The sequence below is a fragment of the Condylura cristata genome, unplaced genomic scaffold (genome assembly GCF_000260355.1).
Source record: "Condylura cristata isolate star-nosed mole 26May11 unplaced genomic scaffold, ConCri1.0 scaffold00003, whole genome shotgun sequence".
Taxonomy (NCBI): domain Eukaryota; kingdom Metazoa; phylum Chordata; class Mammalia; order Eulipotyphla; family Talpidae; genus Condylura; species Condylura cristata.
The window spans coordinates 74,488,811-74,512,542 of record NW_004567104.1 but is presented as its reverse complement, the minus strand read 5'-3'; positions in this window follow the sequence as shown (position 1 = coordinate 74,512,542).

Genomic DNA, 23,732 nt, shown 5'->3' with positions numbered 1-23,732 from the left:
GAACTCATGCTGAAGTGGCTTTAGCTTCTCAGTGCTGTGCTTTAATCCACTGCGCCACCAGGGAGGGCCTACTTTAACATTTTTTATGTTGTTGAGTCCACCTGTAGAATTTCTCATTGTGCCAGACCCCATCCTGAACATTCTTGCTTCTATAATTTCTGTGCTCCTCCTTACTTCCTAATCAAATCTAATTTCCCTTCCAAGATAAGCTGAACCCAGTTCCCTTCAGAAAATCTTTTCCTTCTCCTTCAACAAAGTCTCATTTTCCTTGCTCATAATTTTGACAATGAATCTTTCTATGCACGGCCACATTATAATCATGGTTTTGTATATATATTTTGTCTCCCCTGGGCGATGAACTGATGCTTTAGGTCTCAGTGTTGACATTTCTTCAGTGGCACCCCACATTCCTACTCCCAGTTTTAAATTCAACTTTAGGTAAATGTACTTTACCACATTAGTTTAATGTAGCTGATGAGATAGTGAAATTCTGTGCCGCAGCATCCCCTCTGAATCAAAATTGACCAAAGACAGGAATTTAAATATATAAAGATGCAACATAAAGTGAAACGGGAGAGAAACTGCACTAGACCAGATCTTTCAGAAAGTAGTTGGGGGATGCAGGGGATGGCCGAGTGGTTAGTGTTGAGTGGACACAGCCCTTCAGCAGGCAGCAGGGGAACCTGGGGCCGCTAGTTACCAACAAGGCATCGTGGTGTCCAAGTTTGGTCTCCATATCAGTCTCAAATTTCTTGCTATGTGACTTTCAAGTTGGGTTAAGAAAGACTATGCAGCTTTTGTTGCTTTTCTGGAAACTTCCACTTGGAACCCAGGACCAGACACAAAACCAACACACACACGTGGAATACTATTCAGCAACCAAAAATGATAGACCCATGGCCTTTTTGCAACATGATGAAACTGGAAGGGATTATACCAAGTGAAATAAGCCAGAAGGAGGCAGATAAACACAGGGTGGTATCACTTACATGTAGAATATAGAGAACCAAACAAAGGGTCAGACAAGGACAAACTTTAAAACCAACCCTTGAAAGCTGATCACAGAGCTGAAGCATCCACGAGGGGCGGTGTGAGGGAGAAGGGAAACGAGTTAACAGTAGGGGATGAGCTCAGTGGCCTGTGGTGATTTGGTGGTGGGAGAGCTATGGTGATCACACCTGAGGGGAGGAATCCTTTATTGTGAAAAATGAGCACGGAGATAAAACAATGGTAGTTCCATAAAGAATACATTTAAAAAAAGACCCGCCAAATGATGAGTTATACCAATTCAGGCGTTTGTTATTCACCAATGTTATCCTGTTTGGGAAACATTACCGATTTCTCAGAGGCTAGCGGACAACTAGGAATGGATTCGCTGGCCTTTGTTTTATTATAGGTAAGAGGAAACACAAATAGGATTCTGGAGGCAGCTAGCAGACTGAGTCGCTCCCAGGGATTAACAGGGCTGGTCCATACCGGGCTGCCCAGAGACAACTCACATCCTGTACCCGTCCAGTTGCCATTTTTTAAAAGCTTGACGCTTCGCTTACAACAAAATTTTATTATGGAGAAAAATGCTGTCAGCCGGCTGAATCCTGGGGTTACGCACCACAGTGGTGCACACAGCTGGGTCTGATTCTCTGCCTGTGAGTGTGCTGTGCCCCAAATCAACGATTAATGGTTGAAAAAGTCTGAAAAATGGATATCCCTTTGACCTTTCTAAGGTTTGTCATTTAGTTGACATACCCATTACCTCAAAAATCAAATGTGTTTGTCTAAACATTATTCTGATGTTTACTTTGGGCACTAAAGGGCAGACAGCTGCCCACGGACCCGCTGACAGTGATCAATTCAGCCGCGAGTCTTGTCACTTGGCCTGTTTATTCTGCTATCAATCTCCCCTTTGCCTGCCACGGCGGCCACTTTCTGCTGCTCAGGCGCTTTTAAAACTAACAATAATCCAATTTAGAATTGATCAATGAGAATGTGTGGTCAGTAAGCAAAATGACAAAGTCTGCATGTAACCACTGACCACAGGCAGCGCTCTATTTTATACCGGCTGAAGGCGAATTTTATTTAATTAATTAAAGGCGAACAGCGGCTGATTTCCTGCATTTGATAATTTATGTGTTTAAAGTTGGGGCCTCCAAACTTCACTGCCTTAGAAATAGTCCTGCTCACTATTTGCTAGAAGCTGTGTCTGCTGTCCAGTGGGCCTTCTGGACCCAGGACCAGCTCCGGGCCTGCACTGTCCACCAAGCAGCCAGCAGCCACCTGTGGCTCAACTTGGGCCATAGCTGGTGCAGCCGAGAAACTGGATTTTTGATTTCTTTAATGTTAATGAACTGAAAATTAAATGCATTTGTGTGGTTCATGGCTGCGATACCAGATAACACAATTCTAGGGTGCTGAGGTTCTGGGGTGAGCACGAGAGGTAGGCATGAGGTCAGGATCTCTGGTCTGATCCGCGTGGCTACGCACCAGGCAAGAGAAATCAAGGAGCTCGTCAAAGACTTCCCCGTGTCCTAAAGTGAGCTTGAGTTTGACCAGGGCCCTCTCCCCAGTGTAGAGGAGCTGACTTCCTTCAGTGCCCGGAGGGCTGGAAGCTGGTCTCAGGGGCTCCCATTCAGCAGGGAAGCTCCACCATCAGGAGCTGCAGGAGAGGAGACTGTGTTTTCTAAAGCTCCCAGACCGAGCAAGCCCCCCACTCCCCACCCCCACCTGCATCTCAGCTCTGGTTTCTGAGCCAGACGCTCCTTTTAGCTCCAGTGCAAGGTGGCTTGTAGCTTCCAGAAGCTTCCCCACTCCTTCCAGAGTCACTGGACTGCCTACTAAATTGTCTCTGGACCCTGAGCCCACTCTGAGTTTTCCTTCCCTCAACCTCAAACTCCATTTTTGCTGCATCCAACGTGGGAGTCATTTGATGAGTTCTTAAAAGATTAAAAGAAAAAAAATCATGTCAAAGTGATTTGCAAATGGTACCTTCAAGGAGCAGAGTTTAAAAACTAATTGCTAATAAGATTAGAATCATGATATTTCGGGGGGTCTTTTGAAAAACATGAAGCCAATTTAGCTTTTATCTCGAGAAAGATATACGGCAAAAGCTAGATTAGATTATTTTTAAAACCACATCACTTATTTGAATTTCAAAATTTATGGGGGAATTATTAGCAAGTAGAAACACTTTATGAACGTTGTGGTGTAATCAATGGAGATTTAAAATGCTGCACCAGATAACTATTGTCTTAAAAGGAGAGTGGTCTGGGGAGTCTCTTGAGGGAAATTCCAGATCTATAATCCTTGGTTCATTTACATATCAACAACAACAACAAAAAAAACAAAAAAATTAAAAACAAAAGACCGTTTTTTATTTAAAAAAAAATAGAAAATATTTCCCAAAAATCTTAAGCAGAAAAAAAAACAGTTTAATTTTGGATGTTAAAAATTTAGCTTTAATATAATTTTGTGTGCCATACTATAAGGATCTGACAACCTTTTAACAAAAGGTGGTCTTTTAATGAGAAGGCATTTGAATTAAAAAGATATATATTTATCGGTGCCTATAATTATGCTACTTAGATCTCTATGTGTCCACTTTTATCTCTATCTGTGTGATCTATTCCACTATGCAAAGTCAGTCCCTGATACTATGATCTATTTCTTTCTACTTTTTACTTTGTTTTCAATCCAAATTTATAAGTCATGCATATACTATTTCTATCCTGCTTTTGAAGATTATAAGAAGCTTTCGAAGTATTTTTATGAATATATTTTTTAAAAGTTGCATCAGTTACCCAAGCATATGCTATTAGTATGCTTTTGTCTGTATTTAGATTACTTCTGAAATTTTTTCGCTATAACAATGTTTCTCAATATTCAGGATTTTTTTCTTAGACTCTATTCTCAAAAGTGGACTTACGGAGTTAGAGCATTTAAACAGTATAGGGCTCTTTGGCAAATTGCTTTCTGAAAGGATTATGCCAAAATATCAGTAATATTCTAGAGTACCTCTTCCACATTCCCCTCATCAACTGTTTTTAAAAAACTTTGCTAATTTGATAGGGGTCAAGTGTTACTTCATTGTTATTTTAATGTACCATTTCTTGATTACTAGTGAAAGAAAGCATTTCCCACACATCTGTTGATTACTTATACTCCTTTTTAGAGATTGCCTATTCACATCCTTGCCTATTTATCTATTGAAGCTTCAGTACTTTAAGATTCAATTTGATTGCCTTCTTCATCTATGGATATCACTACTTTGTTTTTATAGTATTTCCTGTAACTATTTTACTTTAATTATTTCTATCTTTTAATTGTCTTCTATTTGTTTATTTTAGATGAACAATTTAACTTAGTAAATTTTAACTTAGGAAAAGCTATTAATTCTAATAAACATTTTAAAATTTTTTGTGTCAACTTCTGATATTTTTATATTTAATCGTAAAAATTCCCTTGGAATTTATTTTGGTGACTTATTTTAGGTGGGAGTTTGAATACATTTTTTCCCCCTCAAATAATCAGATTCCCCAAGGAATTTTCATGAAATGACTTACCCCTTCCTCATTCATTTAAAATGTTTCTTTTATAGTACATTGGATATTGTTTGCTACTGATTAAGCCCACACATATATCATATATATAGTTGGTAACCTATTCCTTGCTTACAATGTTCTGCTGATTTTCAGTCTAATTTAAATTAACAGTTAACTTTCAATTGAAGAATTTCAGTACTTACTATTCATCAAATTCTGCTTGCTATCAAATTTACATCACTGGCAAACAGGTATAGAAGCCTCCAATCTCCAGCCCCTTGAAGAGCATACTTGGCAAGAAGGACTCGCAGGTGTGATTAAAGATCTTGAGTTGGATCCAGGTGGTCCTAAAGGTGTTTATGAGGGCGGGTCCTTGTAAGGGGGTGGAGAGAGACTAGACTGCTGTGAGAAGAAGGCAGTGTGCTGACAGGGGGAGACATTGGTAGGATGTGGGGAGCCAGCGCAAGCCACAAGAGCAAGGATTAGCCCTGACGCCGCAAAGGAACCAGCCCTGCCCTGGTTCATCCATGCCAGGCTCATTCTGGGCTTGAAACCTCCAGCACAGAAAGAAAATGAATCTGTGGGGTGTTCTTGTGTTGAGCCACCAAGTCTGTGGCAGGAGACAAAACTGCCACTCCCCACACTCTGCAGGATGTGTTGCTTTGGGCGTTGGGTCAGGGCTGTCCAAGCCCTGCTGAGAGATGGTGCCCAGGGGTGGCTTCTGGTCTTGTGTGTTTTGGAGTCTGGTCCAGCTCAGGGCCCTGAAGCAGTTCCCAGGACGCACGCATGACCCCCCTTTCCTCTGAGGCCACAGTTTCTTGCCCCTGTTCAACACACATGCGTGCGGCTCGCACGGCTTGTGCCGGTTTCTGGGTGGTGAGTTCCATGACCGCCGGCGGGAATTCTGCTTCATAGAAGTTACTTCCAGGATTCCTGTGAAAAGCCACATATCAAAAAAAGAAGTGAAATCAAGAGAGATGCTGGAAGGACTATGTGGCTGCACTTTCTTATTGGCAGTTTTCTTACTCTGTCAAGTGAGTGCGAACATATACTATGAGGTTTTGTACTATTAATATACTTTCACTTTATATGGTCTCTCTCTATTTAAGCAGGTGCTTTCCTCAAATTCACCTTTGTAATGTTTTTGTGGGTAGGGGGTGAGCGCTTATATGCAGTTCCCTGAAAGCGAATGAGGAGCAAGGTGACGTAAGTCATTTATTCGTTGATCAAAACTGAGGATCTGCAAAGTGCCTGCCGGGCATCGTGCTGAGTGACCGGGGTTAACGCCCTATCAGATGTGTCCCCAGACTGTCTTACTCAAGGAAGTGCGGCCCGGGCAACGGTCAAGATGGTGGACGGCAGGAGAAACGCCCACACGGGGACTCTACTGAGATCCGGGATGGGGAGCTGAGTCTGTTCACCAGCCGGGTTGGGCTCAGAGCACACAGCCAGTGGACGGTGTGGTGACGGTTTTCCAGAGGGATCCAGGCCATCAGGGAAGGCTGAGCATGGGCTGAGGTGGGAAGAGGGGAACAAAAATCTGTTTTACAAATCATTAGCCCAGGTGTTAACTACTCTGTGCAGACTGTCCTTGACCAGACTGCTGGAGTCCTTTCCATCATTGTTGATGATGCTTTCTGGAAAGTGCCACCTGCTACCATTTGCTGTCTTGAGACTTTCGGGTAGAAACCCCACATTCTGGCATTCCAGGAGGTCGGTGTGGTTTTTCCATGCTACTGACGAGTTGCTTTCTGGAAGAGAGATGTCATATCTGGGCGACATGGAAGTGAAGTCTTTAGCTTCCAGTGCACTTAGATACTGGTTTCTTTTGTTTTCAAATATGCTACATAATAGAATGGACAACAAATATGACTGCCTTGAGAGGTGTTTCATTAAATTGTGTTTTTAGCTGACATTTATTCCACCCAATTTCAATAATTCCTCTGATGAGGATGAATGTTCTTAGGCGGGGAAAGTTTTTATATAATTAATAGAAGTGAATTTTGTATTTCTGTGAGCAAATATTTTATTTTTCTCTTACAGAATATGAGCCATTCTCCAGTTTTCTCTGTTGCAAGTGACTCGGATTCAGCAATCATTTTTGAATCCACACAAATCCACATATGTGCTCAGGCCCCATTCAAGGAGATCAGTTTGTTAAGATAATAACCTCTCAGCAGGACAGTCTCCCCAGGTGGTCTGGTCAATACATTTATAGAATGTAATTAAACTATATCACCACCATGACAGGCAATTGATGACCTTTTAATTATTTCAAGATAACTGAATATGTAATCATTTTCTCCTTTAACTGGGAGACAAGTCTATTTGAATAAACTGAAAGCAGAGGAATCATACTAGCTCGTCTGATCTTCTGTGTTGTCTTTCCTCAAAACTTCATTTAGGAAGGTTTTTTTTTTTTGCAGGATTTGGGAAAACAGTTTAGGGAAAAAAAACTGTCAAAAACAAGAGGTGAATGTTTAGTAAATAGTGTTTAAAAGGCACTTGATGGTTATTGGATTTAGGAAATATCTATCAATACTACCATGAAATTTGATATTGTGGAGATGCTCACAGTAATTTCCAAGATTGTCTGAGAGGAAATGTATCGCCAAGTGGCTGTTTTAAAGAGTGAGAGGGGTCTGAGACCTGCTTATAAGAGCAAAGTGTCTTCCCTTGGGAAGATTGAGTTTCTGGACATGCTTTCATCATGTGTCATTTTGGGTGACAGTGTGACTGATCATTGCAGGGTCCCTATCATCCAAAGCCAAGACCAAAACCCATGGTGGGATGGGTATGTACTTTTGAGGGGACAGCGAACACAGAATTCCAAATCACCATTTTATTTCACACACTGGGGTGAGGATAAGCCTTTTTTATTTCTAGTTAGCAGATTTCCCCGCTTAACAATACATTTGATAATCACTCCATTGAATAAGGAAATTGTCAACTTCTATACTATATATATGGCGTAAGAAATCTTGTTCACATGGGACAATTATTTTTGTAACCTGTTACAATAAAACTGCTTTTTCTTCACACATAGACCAGGAATGTGGAAAATATTCTTTCACCATCTTTCATTAAGTGATTAGAGAATTTATACTACTAGTTGAAAAATTAATCTTAATTTAAATGCTTAATCTTCAACTGAAATTCCAGTCAGCAGAATTAAGGGGTAGGGGGACACTGTCACTAGAAAAATCCCTGTGCTGACTCCTCCTGGTGGATAGCTAGGCACAGATGTTGAAGAAACAGCTAGAAACAGCTCTGCATTTGGATATATTTTATGTGCACATTAGTATAGCACTTTGACTTGCACATATTTCAGAGTTTCCTCACTTTAAAAAATACTGCCACGGTGTTCATAAACACCTCTTCAGTTAGGGCTTTTCTTTAGAAATCAGATTAGAATTTTCTGGCTTTTCTATAATTTTGAAGAGATCCGTAGGAATATTCAACATGAAAAAGACGTGACCGAGTGTCCGTTGGAATTCTAAGACCTCAGGGCCAGAAGCCTTGCCTCCAGCTTGCTCGTAGGCTCCTGACAAAGTGGGGGGTGAGGACAGAGCCGGAACCACACAGATGGCACTTTGTGTGCTCTTGTCTAGGTGCCACAGCTAGAACATAAAGTCCTCAGGGTCAGGCTCAAGTCAAATTTTTAATAAATTACTATTAATGTAACTTTGGTCACGACTTAGTGGACGCATACAGGAGGCCCTCAGTGAAGTGCTTGTTTACTTTAAGCTTGTTTACAAGATTTGCTTGATGGCTTGACATTATGTGGGAATTCAAAGTGGACCAAAGGAGGATTTCTCTTTTTAAAAAGCTGACAGCTGAGCAGAGAAGACATCTGCTATGGAATGAAGTTATTACAAGGGCAGATTTATGTGTCGGGGTGCAGAAGAAGGAATGCTTAAGAAGGAAAGGGGAGTGTTGGTGTTGCAGCGATTTTTTGAGTGGGGCCTTGAATACCTGCGTGGATATTTACAAAGAGATCGCAACCAGGTCCAGTTTCACACGTATGTTTTCTTTGCTCCCCTTGAATAATTTTGTGTCCTTAACTGAGGACTTGAGTCTAATGATTGCTCCTGTGTTATTTTAATCACCCATCTGATGGCAGATTTCAATACTATTTCTTTAAAATATGTTCCAAAGTTTAAATTTTAATATTTAACTATTACATATTTTTAATATTTAAATAAAATATTTTAATTTGAATTGGGCATTGCATATTTTTAAAAGGGAGAAACATTTTAAATATAATGTGCAAGTCACAATACTAATTCACTTCTAAAATATACTCAGTGAAGAGCTGCTTCTAGATATAACCTGAGGCTTTCCATTGTTTGTAGTTTTAAGTGGTCAATGCCGGCCTGTGTTGAGAAACCAAAAGAGGAGGAACGCTAGTTGAAATTGATTGAAACATCATTTTATTCCGAGTAAATTTCTTGATTAAAAAAATTATTTTCAGTGACCTAATTTCCTATGAATATATATCAAATGACACCTGAATCATGTTAAAGCCGTAACCTTTCTCCATTTCCTGTTGTAAAACTGCATGAATTTGACATCCTTTTAAGTGGAGCTGGAATTGTTTTTACTTGTGATGTCAGAATCCAGATAATGCCCAAATTGATGCCCGGTGACATTTATCTTGAATACCTCATTTTCTAACATGCCTTCTTTTCTTTTAAGGAAGAATGCAATTCCAATCTGGGCTTCCTTGAAGTTAAAAATCACCACTTACTGCAACGTTACCCCTGGACTATTTGAGGCCCCGGTACTGGGGGCAGAGCTCAGAGGTGTACCACATGCTTCTGACCCGATGCTGTGTCTAAGCCCGAGACTGGACAGGGTGGCGTTGGTTCTCTGCTTCAACCCCGGCAGCTCCCCCTCTGCAGGGTCCGGACACCCCATGCCTTCTCCCCCCCAAAAAAATAGCATTAGCTTTCTGTGGGCACCATCCCTTCTCAGACTACTTGAGTATGTTCTTGGACCCACTTACTCACTTTCCATTCAAAGATGCCAGTGAGCAGTGAGATGTCTGTGTGTCTGTGTGCTGGGCACCATCCTAGCTTCCAGCAGTAGAGACTCAGGCCGGGCTTATAGCTCTCATACAAGCAGACTGTAAGATGGCAACCAAGAAGAACCAAGATCATTTAGAGTTGTTACAAGGCCAATGGAATCAAATACATTAAAATAGTGGTGTAATAAAAAAGGGGACTGAGGCTGGGGGGTGCAGGCTTTACCTTCACGCGTGACCTGGGAGACGTGTCTGAGAGGATGACTCAGCACTGTCTTGGGCGGGAAACATCCCAGACAGGGGGTGCAGGGGGGAAAGTGGCAGCAAACCCCCGTGCATTTGGAGGAAGCGGGGGACCTCCCAGTGTGGCTGAAATCTAGGACAGGGACAGCAGCGTATGAACTTTGCAGATTTCATTCTGTGTTGACGGGGATTTGAGGTGGGGTGGGGGGCATGGCAGCTGCTTCAGGGACGGTGAGTGGTGGAGTGGAGGGAGCATGGCCAGGACAGTTGGGAGGCAAGTTGCTGGGGGACAGCTGACTGGGCTGCAGGGAGGGACAGAAGGCAGACTGGCAGAGGACGTGCCTCGAGGTGGAGTTGACGGGGTTCATGGGTGGTGAGTGGAGAGGATGGGGGCAGGGAGGGGTCAAGGAGCACTCCTTGTTTCTGACATCTGGGTGGCCGGAAATAAGGAGCTTGAGGGAAAAAAATCATGCTGTGAATAGTGCTCAAGATTGGTCTTGAGAATTAAGTTGGAGAGCAGCCTTTAGACATTTAACGTGCCAGATTCAAACCCTTTGGAGGCCAAGTGTGTCCACCCTCCTGGGCAGGGTTTTTGTTTGGCCAATGGACCCCAGAGTCCTACTTATTCTATTAAAACATTTTGTCTTTCTTTTCCAAACACTAAATTGATAGGTTAGTGATGAAATAAGACTCAAAACAATCTTCACATGCATCTTTGATACAAACCAATTAAATTAGTCACAAATATTGGTGCTTTAGAGATGAAAAGGGTCACTCCATGGTGAGGATGTGAGGCTACTCATACTCTAATGAATAACATGCTTTTACCTAAGTTTACCAACTGAAAGGAAATGATCTCTTTTTATAAAAATAGCCTTAATGCCCTGAGCATTGAATTTCAAGTCTAACTTAAAAATAGAAAGCGTAAGATATTTAACTTACGGAGTTGTTTTTGCACTCATGGGGAGGTGGGAAGAAAGTTCCAGCTTTACTTTAAAGTACAGTCAGATGCACGAATAGTCCTGAGGTTTTCTTACCTACAGACTTAGACAGGAGCATGTTCTCTTGTGGGAAGAGCATTAGTGCCATCATGGCCATCAAGGAAAGACGTTGATTCAAGCTTGTGAAGAAACTTGAAGTAGAATATGGGTAAGGTTGATCCCAGACAGGAGTGAGAAAGAGGCCAAGTGTCCACCTCGCTGGTCTATCCTGGACAACCATTTTTAGCAGCCTTCCTTGACCCTCAAAGTAATAACCATCAATCTGGAAGAGGCCACCATTCAATGATGAAAGCAAAGTAAAACGACTTCCGAAAAATACTGGATGAATTTCTGGTTCATGGACTATCACTAATACGTCTCTTCATGAATATATCTGGGGGGAGGAAAAAGCCTGGGAGGAAGGTATGGGCTGGCATAGAATCCTGCATATGAGGTGTAGGAAGGGATACATCTCATTCAGGGTCACCCACTTGGGATTCCAGTTGAGAAGCCTTTGGCAGGGCAGAAACAAGTACGCTACCTGCTGATTCTTGGCTGAAAGAGTGAGCTGGGGAACAAAGAAGGCTGAGGGGAACTGGAGGCTTCCATGCAGAAACGATGAGACTCCGGCAGCAGAGATGGACTGCGGAGCAGTGGAAACAGAGAGGAAGGGTTGGTAGGTGTGTTGGGGTGACTGGGTTCAGGACAATGTACATTGTTCCCCATGTATTTGTTGGGGTCATTCACCAGAGTGGGAAGAAGAAAGCAGTTAGATTAAATTGAGAAACGTATAAAACCTCTGAAACGTATAAAAACCTCCTCATAAAATCCAGTAACTTGGTGCTGTATGTTAGAAATTTTCAGCCTGAATATTTTTTTTTTAAAGATTTATTTATTTATGCATACAGAACTGGGGTACAGGCCAGAGGCTCGGGGCGGTAAGAGGCTTCACCAGAGACAGATTGGGGAGCAGAACAGGCAGATCGACGAAGTCCACTGCTGAGGGGAGCAGCGGGCGGGTCAGGAGAGGTCTGCCGCGCCATGTGGTCACCTCTGGGGCAGGCGGGAATCGAACTCATGCGGAAGTGGCTTTAGCTTCTCAGTGCTGTGCTTTAACCCGCTGCGCCACCAGGGAAGGCCCAGCCTGAATATTTTTTGATTTTCCCTCCCCCTTCTCTCCCTCCCTAATATGTTCACTTGCTCTATTTCTCTACCTTGATTTCTTTTACCTGAGAAGTTGTAGGTTTTGTTGGATTTTCCATATAAATCATGCCATCATCTACAAATAGTGATAATTTTATTTCTTCCTTTCCTTCTTTTTCTTCCTCCCTCTCCTTCTAACTTTTGTATTCTGAGTTTGAGTGAAACCCACAAGTTTCAACTGGTTTGTTAGCTTTTCTGGTTTGCTCTGCCTTGTTGTGAACTGTCTTTGGCAAATGCTACAGGTGGTTTGCTCCAGCCAACATTTTCTTCTTTTCTGTCCTTTTGAACATGGTGATGATATGGTTGGGTGTGAGGTGACAATGACCTAAGAAAGGAGCATGAGTCCGGAAGCTCCTGGGGCTAGACAGGGACTGGTGGCCATCTCATGCTGTTGACCTGCAGGACTCGAGGGGGACCCCCTCACAGTGATTGTGTACCTCCTGTCTTCCCCTGTTTTGGCTCATATATCACACTATGTTTACGAAGAGGGTTTAAAAATTTTAATCTGGCTATATATATATATATATATATATATATATATATATATATATATATATATATATATATATATATTTTTTTCTAATTTGTCATCTTTTTGTGCTTTGGTTTTGAAATGATTCTCCATCATGGAGTTCTAAAAATGATTCTCTGCTTTCTTCTTTATAAATATTAAAAATGGTTTCAAGTCCATCTGGAATTTATTTCTGTATCTGGCATGAATGAAGCAAAGATGTGTTTTTCAAGTGGAGAGTCAGCTGGTTCTGAACATTTCTCGGATAGCTTGTTCTTACTTCCTGGTGTATATTACCACCACCATCATCTGTGGGTAGACGGGATGGTGTTCATTTGGTCTATTTCTCAACCTTGATATCTTTTCTTGAAGAAGTTGTAGGTTTTCTTGAATTTTCTATGTAAATCATCCTATGACCTACAAATAATGATTATCTTACATCTTCCTTTCCAATGCTCTGTCAGTTATTTCATTTTCATGCCTTATCCTGCTGGCTAGTGTTTAATGAAAGCAGTAGGAGTAGGCATCCTTCTGATGTCTTACCGATTCTTTCTTTTAACGGTGCTACTAATTCTTCACCATTATGCGCTATTTGGGCAGTGCTCATTGTATCAGCTTGGGGGAGTTCCTTCCATCCTTAACACTGGTTCGGTACTTGTTTTATCGTCCTGGAAGACTTTGGGCTTTGCATTTGTGTTTTCTCAAATAGTGCACTGACCAATTAGTTTTTCTCTTGTAATGTGTTGTGAGTAATTTGTAGATTTTTATTTATGATAAACTCATCTGTGTCCCATGGCCATAATGTACTTATCTAATAAACTGCTGGGTTTAGGTTACCAATACTTACTGCGGATTCTTGTACTTATATTCATAAGATGGACGTACCTACAACATTTTCTTTAAACATCCTTGTCTAGTTTGATGTCTAGGTTAAAAGCTCATTTTATTTTTGTTTGGAAGTAAAGGCCTGAAAAAAATGATAGAAAACTGAAATGTTTTAGTTCATTGGTTAATTATCTATCGTCTTATCATATGCCTGGCATAAGCATGGGGTTTTTCCCTGGGACCATTTGCGTAAAAGAAGACAACTGGTGGACTGTAGCTGTAAAGGCATCTTGCCCTTCACCTTCTGTTTGAGCATTAAGGATCCTCTAAGCAAAGGAGCTTGATTTATTGTTATCTGGAATCTGGTCTTGAATCCATAGCTGGTTTTCTGTCCTTGGGTCTAGGCTAAGTTACATAGAGTTCAGAATCTCTGTTGCCTAGTCCGGAGGTGTTCTTGGACTAGTCCAGACCAAACTTTGGGTCTGAACCACGCCCTTTCCATTGCTGCCTGCAGGGACTTCAAAAACTGCAGGGAGAAAGACCCAAAAGAAGACTGAGGAACTAAGAACTTGTAACCTTTTTGCTCTTTCCACCTTGGCAGGGAAGATGGAAGCACTTACCTTAGATGATAAAGATAGCCTGCCCGGTGGAAACTTGTCTCAGTCTCTTCTTAGAGTTCTGTTTTTCCAATTTGCAGACTTTTTGGTAAAACAGTGAAATTGTATTTTTATTTCTTAATCACAAAAACAAATCTGTATCATAATTTGAGCTTTTCAGCCAGCAGCCCTGGCAGCCTGCCCCACCCCTGTGCCCCGTCACAGATGCTCGGCAGGTAGCTGTGTATTTGAAGATGCTCTTTCTTGCCCAGATGACTACAAAATCAGTGTCAAGATCAGAGTGGGCAATGTCTATTCTATTTTCAGGGAAAAAAGCTCACTTCATTTTTGTTTGGAAGTAAAAGCCCGAGACAAAATGATAAAAAACTGAAATATTTTAGGGTATTGTTGGAAGTAAAAGCCCGAGACAAAATGATAAAAAACTGAAATATTTTAGGGTATTGTTAATTAGCTATCATTTTATCTCTGACATGAGTGTTTTCATTTCTAATACTAAAATGCTCATTTTTTAAAAAGAGTTTGCTTGCTTTCATTGCCTGCATTTCTTATCTTGGCCTTTTGGTGTCATTCTTAGATTAATCTGAAAAGCCTATTAAACAAGGCTTTTCTTAGTACTGGTCTTTGTGGTGTCTGAGTTGAAGTGACGATTATCATCACTTCTGTGCAGCTTTCTGGTCTGAGCTTTCCAATGTGGTCCTAGCTGTATATTTTCTTTTTAAGATTTATTTATTTATTTATTCACCCAGAACTGGGGTACAGGCCAGAGGTGCAGGGATGGGGAGAGGTATCACCAGAGACAGAGTGGGGAGCAGAACAGGCAGATCGAGGAAGTACACTGCTGAGGGGGGCAGCGGGCGGGTCAGGAGAGGTTTGCCGCGCCCTGTGGTCACCTCCGGGGCAGGCGGGGATCGAACTCATGCGGAAGCGGCTTTAGCTTTTCAGTGCTGCGCTTTAACCCTCTGCGCCACCAGGGAGGGCCAGTTCTCTCTCTTTTTTAAAGATTATTTATGCATATAGAACTGGGGTACAGGTCAGAGGTGCAGGGGCGGTGAGAGGACTCCCCAGAGACAGAGTGGGGAGCAGAACAGGCAGATCGAGGAAGTACACTGCTGAGGGGGGCAGCGGGCGGGTCAGGAGAGGTCTGCCGCGCCCTGTGGGTCACCTCTGGGGCCAGGGATTGAACTTACACTGAAGCGGTTGCGGCCAGCTTGCAGTGCTGCGTCCTGACCCGTTGCGCCACCAGAAAGGGCCCCTTAGCTGTCTATTTTCATGGATGTACATGTAACTGATGTGCAACTGTCCATGTTTAAATATAATACAGGGGACAAGTACTAGCAAGGTAGGGTGTTCTAGAAAGAGACTTCTGAAATAAGTAAAGTAAATGAAGTTAACTATGTATCATTATACACACACACACACCGTATATGCACACATGTACATGTTGGGTGTATATACGAACATCTGTGTATAGGAATATGCATATGTAGATAGGTATATATCACGTGTGCATACATTACATATATATCCCTACATCTGTGTCACACACACACCCAACCCTTACAGGGCCTGATGCATTTCTGATGCTCTGAGCCTTCCATGGAGCTACAGAGAGCTGACAACTTCTTAACAGCCTTTCCGCTTGCTTTGTATCTGGGAATACTCACACCTTTTGTCCAGATATAAGCAAATATCAAAACCCTTGAGACTGCAAGTATACTGCTATGCCCTTGCCAGCCATGTGTGTGCCCTTTCTGCTCCACCTGCCCTCAATGACGCTTCTTTCTGCCATTGCTCATGCTTTCCGTCCAATCTCATGTCAGCACACTCAAGCACAGACGCCCCCTTTTTGATGCTGTAACGAACAAGTGAACAAACAAACAGAAGATACACGTTGACCCGTCGTTTCGTGAGCCAGACACATGGTGTCACCGTGCTTGGTGGACACCCTGGCAGACTCCAGTGCTCAGCTTGAGCTGCGTTCAGCCTCAGGGAGCTGAGCTTGTCCTGGGCTCTTTCAAGGGCCTCACTACCTTGGCAGGACCAGCACTTTAATTTTACCAGCGCTGGTATTTCTGTCAATAGCTGGGGCCTCAGGTGGTTCAACTTCAAGTTTTGTGGTCAGAAAACACTGGAGATTATCTTTCGAAATCTTTCATTTCAACCTGGGGCATCCATTTTTAATTATTGGGATAATGAGAGCAGAGCGGAGTTTTTAAATGCATTGTCTTAGAAAGCAATTTCTTTTCTAATAGAGACAAGATTCAATTCCCTTGCAGTTGTTCACCTCCGGATATGAGCCCCCGAGATGCGAAAACTCCACCAACGTTCAAGCTCCTAGGTTGGCCTGGCCGCTTCATGGGTGCCGGCAGAGGAAGGAGGCTCCTTCCCTCAGGTCTCAGCTCTCCTGGCACAGCCAGCGAGGTGAGCCTCCCTGTGCCGGGCCCCTTGTCCCCGAGGGCCACAGTGGTCCAGATGGTTCCAGAGGTTGCCACCCAACCAGCTGCACTCTTAGGGATCTTCTACACCAGGCAGAAATCATTTTGCCCTTTCCCCAGAGGAGACGTTTTCTGTATCTTCTTGGGCTGTTTGCTCTGCAAGCTTCGCTGTAAAGGCAGCCCCAAAGAATGGCGAGAGCCTCACGTACACGTGCCCTTGAGAGACAGAGCAAGTAGGAGACGCTTTCAGAGCTGGCCCACCTATGTGGGAGAAAGATGATTTTATCCTCTCATATGGGCTGGGTATTGATCCAGCAGCATTAACTCTCCAGCAGACCCAGCCTCCTAGACACGGACCGAGACAAATCCACATGGCAGTGGTTGAGTTGCGAATGTGTCTACCAGGTACAGAGCTCCAGGTGTGACCACGCTTGGGGCACATGTGCCCGGAGACACGGCTGACACTGCTAGCAGCTGCTTCTTGCCACTCGATTGTCTCCATGTGGTTCCTCCTTATCCACTCACAGCTCAGCAGCTTACCTGCTAGAGGGTGGTCAAAGGGATGCAGCAGAAATAGAACTCAAAGAAGCCTACTTCAGCGACTTGGTATATCTTTGGGAAACGGTGGGAACTAATTGCTCAAATTTGTGTTCTAAAGTCACTGTGTCTTTTGTTCTCGATCCTTGTGACCTCAGCCTTGGAAAGCCAAGTGGGTCCTCAATCAAAGAGTGTGTCAAGGATTAATTTAAGAACAAATTGAGGAAACGTAAGCACATGCCTTTCATTACCTTTTCAACGTGATTAGATTTATTTGCTCCCCCTTTGATGGCCTTCTCTGGCGAGCCCTCCAACTGCTTTAGAATCAAGGGTGAAAAATGAAACCTGGTTCTTGCTTTTAAGAAAATGAGAGAACACCCGGAACCTATTGACAGGTGTGTTTCCTGGGAGCATAAGAGTTGGAAGGATTTTTTTTTAAAAAGAATTGCATGGCCCTGGTCAATGAGAAAACCACTAATTCAGAATCTGGGATAAATTTAAAATGTGGATGAAGTGCATTGATTTATTAGGGCCAAAAGTGGGGAAGGATTGGCCATGCAAATATAAACAAGGGAAAATCATAGCCTTCGAAAGGCCCCAGGCCAACGAATGTTTCCAAACACTCCTCAAACCACTTTGTATTGCAATGCTTCTGTGAAACAATAAGTCCTCTCCTGATTTTTTAAAATGTCTCTTGTTAAAATTCTTAAAATTTCTCTAAGACATTTCGCTGTTTCCCTTCCTCGGGGTCCTGTCATTCTGTTGCCATATGAACTTGAAATTAAGCTGAATTTTGTGAAAATGTTTCTCTACTTCAGACTTCTCCAAAACTTTCCACCCAATTAGGGGGAATTAATGAGGTTTACGCGCTGTGTTGACGTCTCGTCACCCGCAGACAGTCGGGCTGTTCTCCTCCCCGGTTGGGGCCTGAAGGGAGAGAGCTGTTTTCCTCACTTCCCCAAAGTTGGGCAGACTCGTCAAAAAAGACTGTTTCTTGCTGTCTTCCAGTTCGCGTCTTCACACTCTCCGGATGGGCTTGGAGCCCTTCAGCTCATCGGTGTGCAGTGTTCTGGCGTTAGTTACAGGTAACCGGATATGGTGGTTGATCGGTGATCGTGGACACGAAGAAATGGAACTCCAAGAGGTGAAGGGAGGATTCCAGGGTCTTGCTGCTTATCACAGGCAGGTCCAGAGCAAGAACCTTTCCTCCTCGCCTGCAGCTTTTTCTCACCTGGTATGCGGCCCTGAGACAAAGAGGGGTCTGGGTGAAGGCTGCTGATTTATGGATTAGCGGGCCGTAGGCCAGCAGGCCTTTCAACAGTCAGACCAGTCATTGGCAAGCCAGAAAGGCCTGCACAATGTAGGAGATTTCAGAAGCATTTCAAGTCCAAATGGAAGGTTTATTCTCACGATTAGATAGTTAGGGTAGGGGGTCAACATGCCCAGGACGCCCGGAAACACTTGCCAGGGTTGATGAAGCCCAGGGAGAGCCACAAAACGCCCAGCGGGTAGAAGGCTGTATTCACCCCAACCTCCAGGCCGGGTGATAAAGATGAGAAGAGCAAGAAGCTGTAAAGAGGGGCCGGCAGACCCCGCCCCAACCTGCTTCTGGGGCTATAAAACTGTACTTCAGGAGCAAAGCAGAAGGGGGGTGACTTAGAAACTGCTGTCTGGGCTGAGAGCCAGCATCCTGGGGGCACCTGCACCGTGCGCCCCAGAAAGGGGCAAGTGAGCAGCCTCCTGCACCCCATTCAAGCTAGGAACCTCTCGCTACTCCTCAAAGTGGGTCTCACGAACTCCGCCTGGCTGGGGCCTCTTCTCAGGCAGACTTTCATTGCGTCTCCAGTCAGCTTTGCTAAGCTTTGCCGAGACACACCTTCGAGGGCTCCAAGGCTATAGGGGAGGACCCAAGGGAACCCCAGAACCCAGAGCCAGCACCACCCCTGTGCATGGGATGCATCTTTATTTTCAGTCTTTGCATGGCTGGCAGCGATGAAACCATGGCTTTATTCCCTCCAAGTCCCCTAGGCACCGGGGCCAGCTCTCCTGGGATCCTCGATGAAGCTGTGATGTTACAGTTTGAAGCAGAGTGGTCTGGCCTTGGGTGCAGAGGGGGGCTGAGGAAAGAGATGGGAGAAGGAGGCTCAGAGCTGGGGCTTCCCTTGAGACCCCCCCACCCCCACCCTGCCTGGTCCCCTGTTACCACTCAAGTTCGGCCGGTTGCTCTCACCCAAACAACCCGCCATTCCTCTGAGAACTTCCTCCCTGTAGGCTTCATCCAGGCCCGCCCCTCCCTGCCCTGAGATGCCTGAGCACCCCTGAGGCTGTCTCCAGTGCTTTACTCCTGAGGCTGCTGGCGGCAGGGAAGGAGGGGTTGGGCGGGTTCTTCCTTTCTGTAGCCCTCCCCCAACCCCCAAAACTTAGCTGGCACCTTCACCTAGCCCTTTCTGAGCCCCTGCGGCCAGGTGGGCCATGACCTCTACATGCCCTTGATCGCCACTAGCACTTCAGTTTGGGCCTCTCAGAATTCACTGGAGAATGTGAGCACCCTGGGCAGAGGTCCCACGGCCACCTGCAGCGGGCTCTGCCCGGCCGGCTGTCCCTCCTACTCCTTTCTCTCTCCGGGAGAACACACTGCTCCTCCTCCTTAAGCAGAACAGCCCTGTTCACATTCCGGCTGCGGGAGGTCTCCTGCCCGACGCCCACCGCCCTGCACAGCCCTCTAGATGGATGGTGCTGTCTCCTTTCACTGCAGCAGTGAGCTGCGCACTTGGTGATTTCTAGGGTTGCTGGAGTCTCACGTTGCCTCCCGAGCTCCAGTCTGCCTCTGTCTGGTACCGCCGACGGTGCCCCGTGGGAGCATGGCAGCAGGGCCCCCGCGGCCGGCTCAGACCTGCCTCCCGGCAGGTTCGTTCATGGAGCGGGTGCAGGGACCAGCGTCGCTCTCAGGACGTGTATTTCTGACAGCGACACCGCAGGCGGGTAGTGGGGTGACCCCTCCCCTTCTCTCGAGGCTTGGAGGGACAGGATGAGCCAGGCAGGCCATTGACGGGGCCTCTGTGATGAGAACCAGATGGCTGTTCCCCGGTTTATTGAAGACACCTGGTCTGGGGGATGGGGGTGCTGCACCTGGTGCCTGGTACCCAGTAGCTGTAGCACCCCCTCTCTGGGGCCCAGCCCAGGTGGCTCACTAGGCAGAGTGGGGCCCACCACCCAGGGGAGCTGTCTGTCCACGAGAAGGCCTCAAAAAGGGACATGAAGATGCCACAGGCTGCCCCAGCCGGGCCTGGCCCTGGGGGAAACAGCCACAGCTGGAGATGGGGACACAGGCCGGGCACTCTCCTCCTGGAGGACTTGGGGCTCACTGGGATGACATCGCCACGTCTAAGGATGCCCCAGTGCTGGTGCAGAGGGCCCGGCCGGCCCATGGCTGCGGAGAGAACTCAGGTGGGACCTTGCCCTTTGGAGACTGAGGGGGTCTGCCCAGCCCTGCCCCCTCTGCACCCCCACCCTGTGCTGCCTTCATCGCAGCCACTCCCCCTTTATCATGCTGCACGGAAACACCCTCTGGCGTTGTGCAACTATCCCAGCAGGGTAGGTTCATCGCGGACTCTCACAGATGCAGGCGCCTTCGGTACCCACCATGCCTTTAGTGCCGACCAAGGGAACCAGGTTCAGCGGCGAGGCGGCAGCGGCGGCCCTGGCTGCAGAGTGACTGCTGCGCGCGCCAAGGAGCCTTGTCCCGCCCTCCCAGCCCACGTGCCTGCACTTACACGTGCGCCCACCGCGCTCTCCCGGGCCAGGCGCCCGCAGCCTCGCTTCCGGCCTCGCCTCCTCGCGTGTAAGCAGCCTCGGAGGGATGCCAGCCCGCGGTGCCAGCCGCAGAGGCCAGCGGCAGGAGGCAAACGAGAGCCCCGGCCTCTCGGTTCCCCAACATCGTGCCACACTGAAAGCGACCTGTATGCGCCTTTCCCAAATGGCGCAGCGCTTGCGCCACGCGGCATGTGGGCCGGGCGGGGCATTGACAGTATCGCTCAGGGCAGCCTCTCGAGCTGGCGAGGGGTCTCCAGGACCCCTCCTGCACCGCCAACGCCCAGGGCAGTGTTGGGCCTCGGGAGCTCCCGGACGCAGCGTTGGACGAGGGAGCGCAGGGCGGGATGGGCGCCTGGGTGGCAGCTCACGGGCGAGGGCTCAGCTTCAGTCTGCGCAGCTGCTGGCTGGCCGTTCTCCATCTTCTTTTCCCCACCTTCCTCCACCTCAAAGACGGAAAGCTAACCCAGCTGAAACAGAGTCGTCCATTAAAAAACAAAGTCTCTTAATTGGCTGAAATTACATATTTCTGTTTGCTTTCTGCGGTTTGGTAAAAGAATGAGCGTGGTGTTAGTGTCTGGAAATGCCCTTTGAGAACTGGGACACTTAATGACTGTTTCCCACCGAGGCCAATAGTCCGTGCCAAGTACCCTGTGGGCACAGAGAAGATATTAATTGCTGTTGATTTCCTTACTTATTATTTAAATATGCTAAATGCCCCCTGAGAAGCTTCCAAAGAGTTAATTTACCCAAAATACATGACTTATCCAGGGAGCTTTTACTCACCGAGAACCCAGCTTCTCTGTGCTGCCTATTTCTTTTGTAAATTTGATGAATTTACACGGGATGAAGTGGAATGAAATCAGGTGATAAAAAGGCAGGAAAGTACTGCTTATGTCAAATATACGTCAATTTGAAGACGAGCTTGTGGACAGGTCTGTGTGAGTCCACTTGGGTTGAAAATGATTAAGTTTCTTTTTTTTTTTTAAAGATTGATTTATTTATGCACACAGAACTGGGGTACAGGCCAAAGGTGCAGGGGCAGTGAGAGGCTTCACCAGAGACAGAGCTGGGAGCAGAACAGGCAGATCAAAGAAGTACACTGCTGAGGGGAGCAGCCGAGGGGTCAGGAGAGGTCTGCCACACCGTGTGGGTCGCCTCCAGGGCAGGGATCGAACTCATGCGGAAGTGGCTTCAGCTTCTTAGTGCTGCGCTTTAATCCGCTGCGCCACCAGGGAGGGCCTGACGTTTCTTTTTAATGATGTTATTTGTCATGAAAAAATTAGTTGCTTAAAAGTTCAACTATGGCAGCCTTCATTGTTTTTCCTATTTATCCATTCTTGGAGCATAAAGTTCCAGTTAGACTACTTGGCACTTTTGGTTCCTACATTACTGGGAAACAGTTGTATTTCAAAGCCAACTCACAAAACACGTCCACTTTATAATAGCAAACATGTAGGAGCTGCCTGTGCCTATATTGTGCGGAGATTTTTGAGGATACTAGTAGGTGGGGATTAAAGTGGATGAGTCAGAGTTCTCTTGACATTTTTGCAGATGAAATTCTTGAGTTATCTGTGGATTGCAGTCAAGCCATTACCCACAAAGTGTGGCTTTCCTTGGCTGATTTTGCTAATGAGGTGTCAGGTGATTAGCATAAGCCTTGGCCAGCTTGGGCAAGAAGTGGTTTCTGACAATGGAGAAGAGTCCTGAAAGGGGTCTTCAGTGCTGGCGACAGAGTATGACATCAGACAGTAAAACCCGGATTCACAATCCATTCGGTGAATCCTTAAGCCACGTGTGTTCGGGTGATTGAATGGTAATTTACTGTTCATATTGTGTATTGTGTAGTGGCCTGAGCTGGGCTTCTCACTCCTGATCTGAACTGTTAGTATCTCTCCTCAAACTGATCGATACCCATTGATGAGAGGAGGGTTATGCAAAGCCCCATGTCACTTAAGCCAAATTTTGCCCCAAGGGAGCGAGCACAAAACTTTCAGCTTTCAGAAATTTATAGACATTGCAATTGTCATAAGGAGTTGTGGATGTGTGTGATGAGTGCCCCAAATGCTCGTGTCACCCACAGAATCTGCAGAGGGAACTCAAGTCAGAAAATCATAGCCAGTTTGATGAAATGCCATGAAATTCTGCCCTAGGAAGGACTTTATCTTTTAGATGCCACTGGCTGAAAGATCTGGAATCTCTGGGATAAACCGTTAACCTCCACATGTTGTTTTAGAATCTGTTCTTAATTATATCGCTTTTTAATTTGTGTTTGACTCAATATGATGCTGGTAAAGCATTTTAAGTCTATACTCTAGGAGTGTAAATCTTCATGTTTCCTTTCAGATCTTGTATGTCAGTGTAATTTACTCAGGGCAGGCTTGGGTACTTTGGTACTTTGTCTCTCTTTTAATTTAAAATTGTAACAAGTGCTTTTCTATGCATTTTACTTTCCTTATAAATCTGGTTTAGAAGTATGAAACAAGATTGAACACAGCACTCCATTTCTGTCTTGGAAGGAGGAGGCAAAAATAGAAAGGACACAACAGAAATTAGTTATCCTGCCAACTGGGTTAAACTCTTTAGCAGGAGGCAGAATAGTTAATAGTCGTATGGCAGTAGCAAGCAGAATAATCACCAGATTCTGACCGTGTGCTCGCGACATGAGAAATCCAAATACAAGAGAATAGTGACAGCAAATAACTACTATTTGTGGTCCTCCCTGGTGGCGCAGCGGGTTAAAGCATAGCACTAAGAAACTAAAGCCACTTCTGCATGAGTTTGATCCCTGCCTGCCCCGGAGGTGATCCACATGGCGCGGCAGACCTCTCCTGACCCGCCCGCTGCTCCCCTCAGCAGTGTACTTCAAAGATCTGCCTGTTTTGCTCCCTGCTCTGTCTCTGGTGAATCCTCTTACTGACCCTGCACCTCTGACATGTACCCCAGCTCTGTATGAACAAATAAATAAATCTTAAAAAAAAAATGACTACCACTTGTTCCAGCATTTATT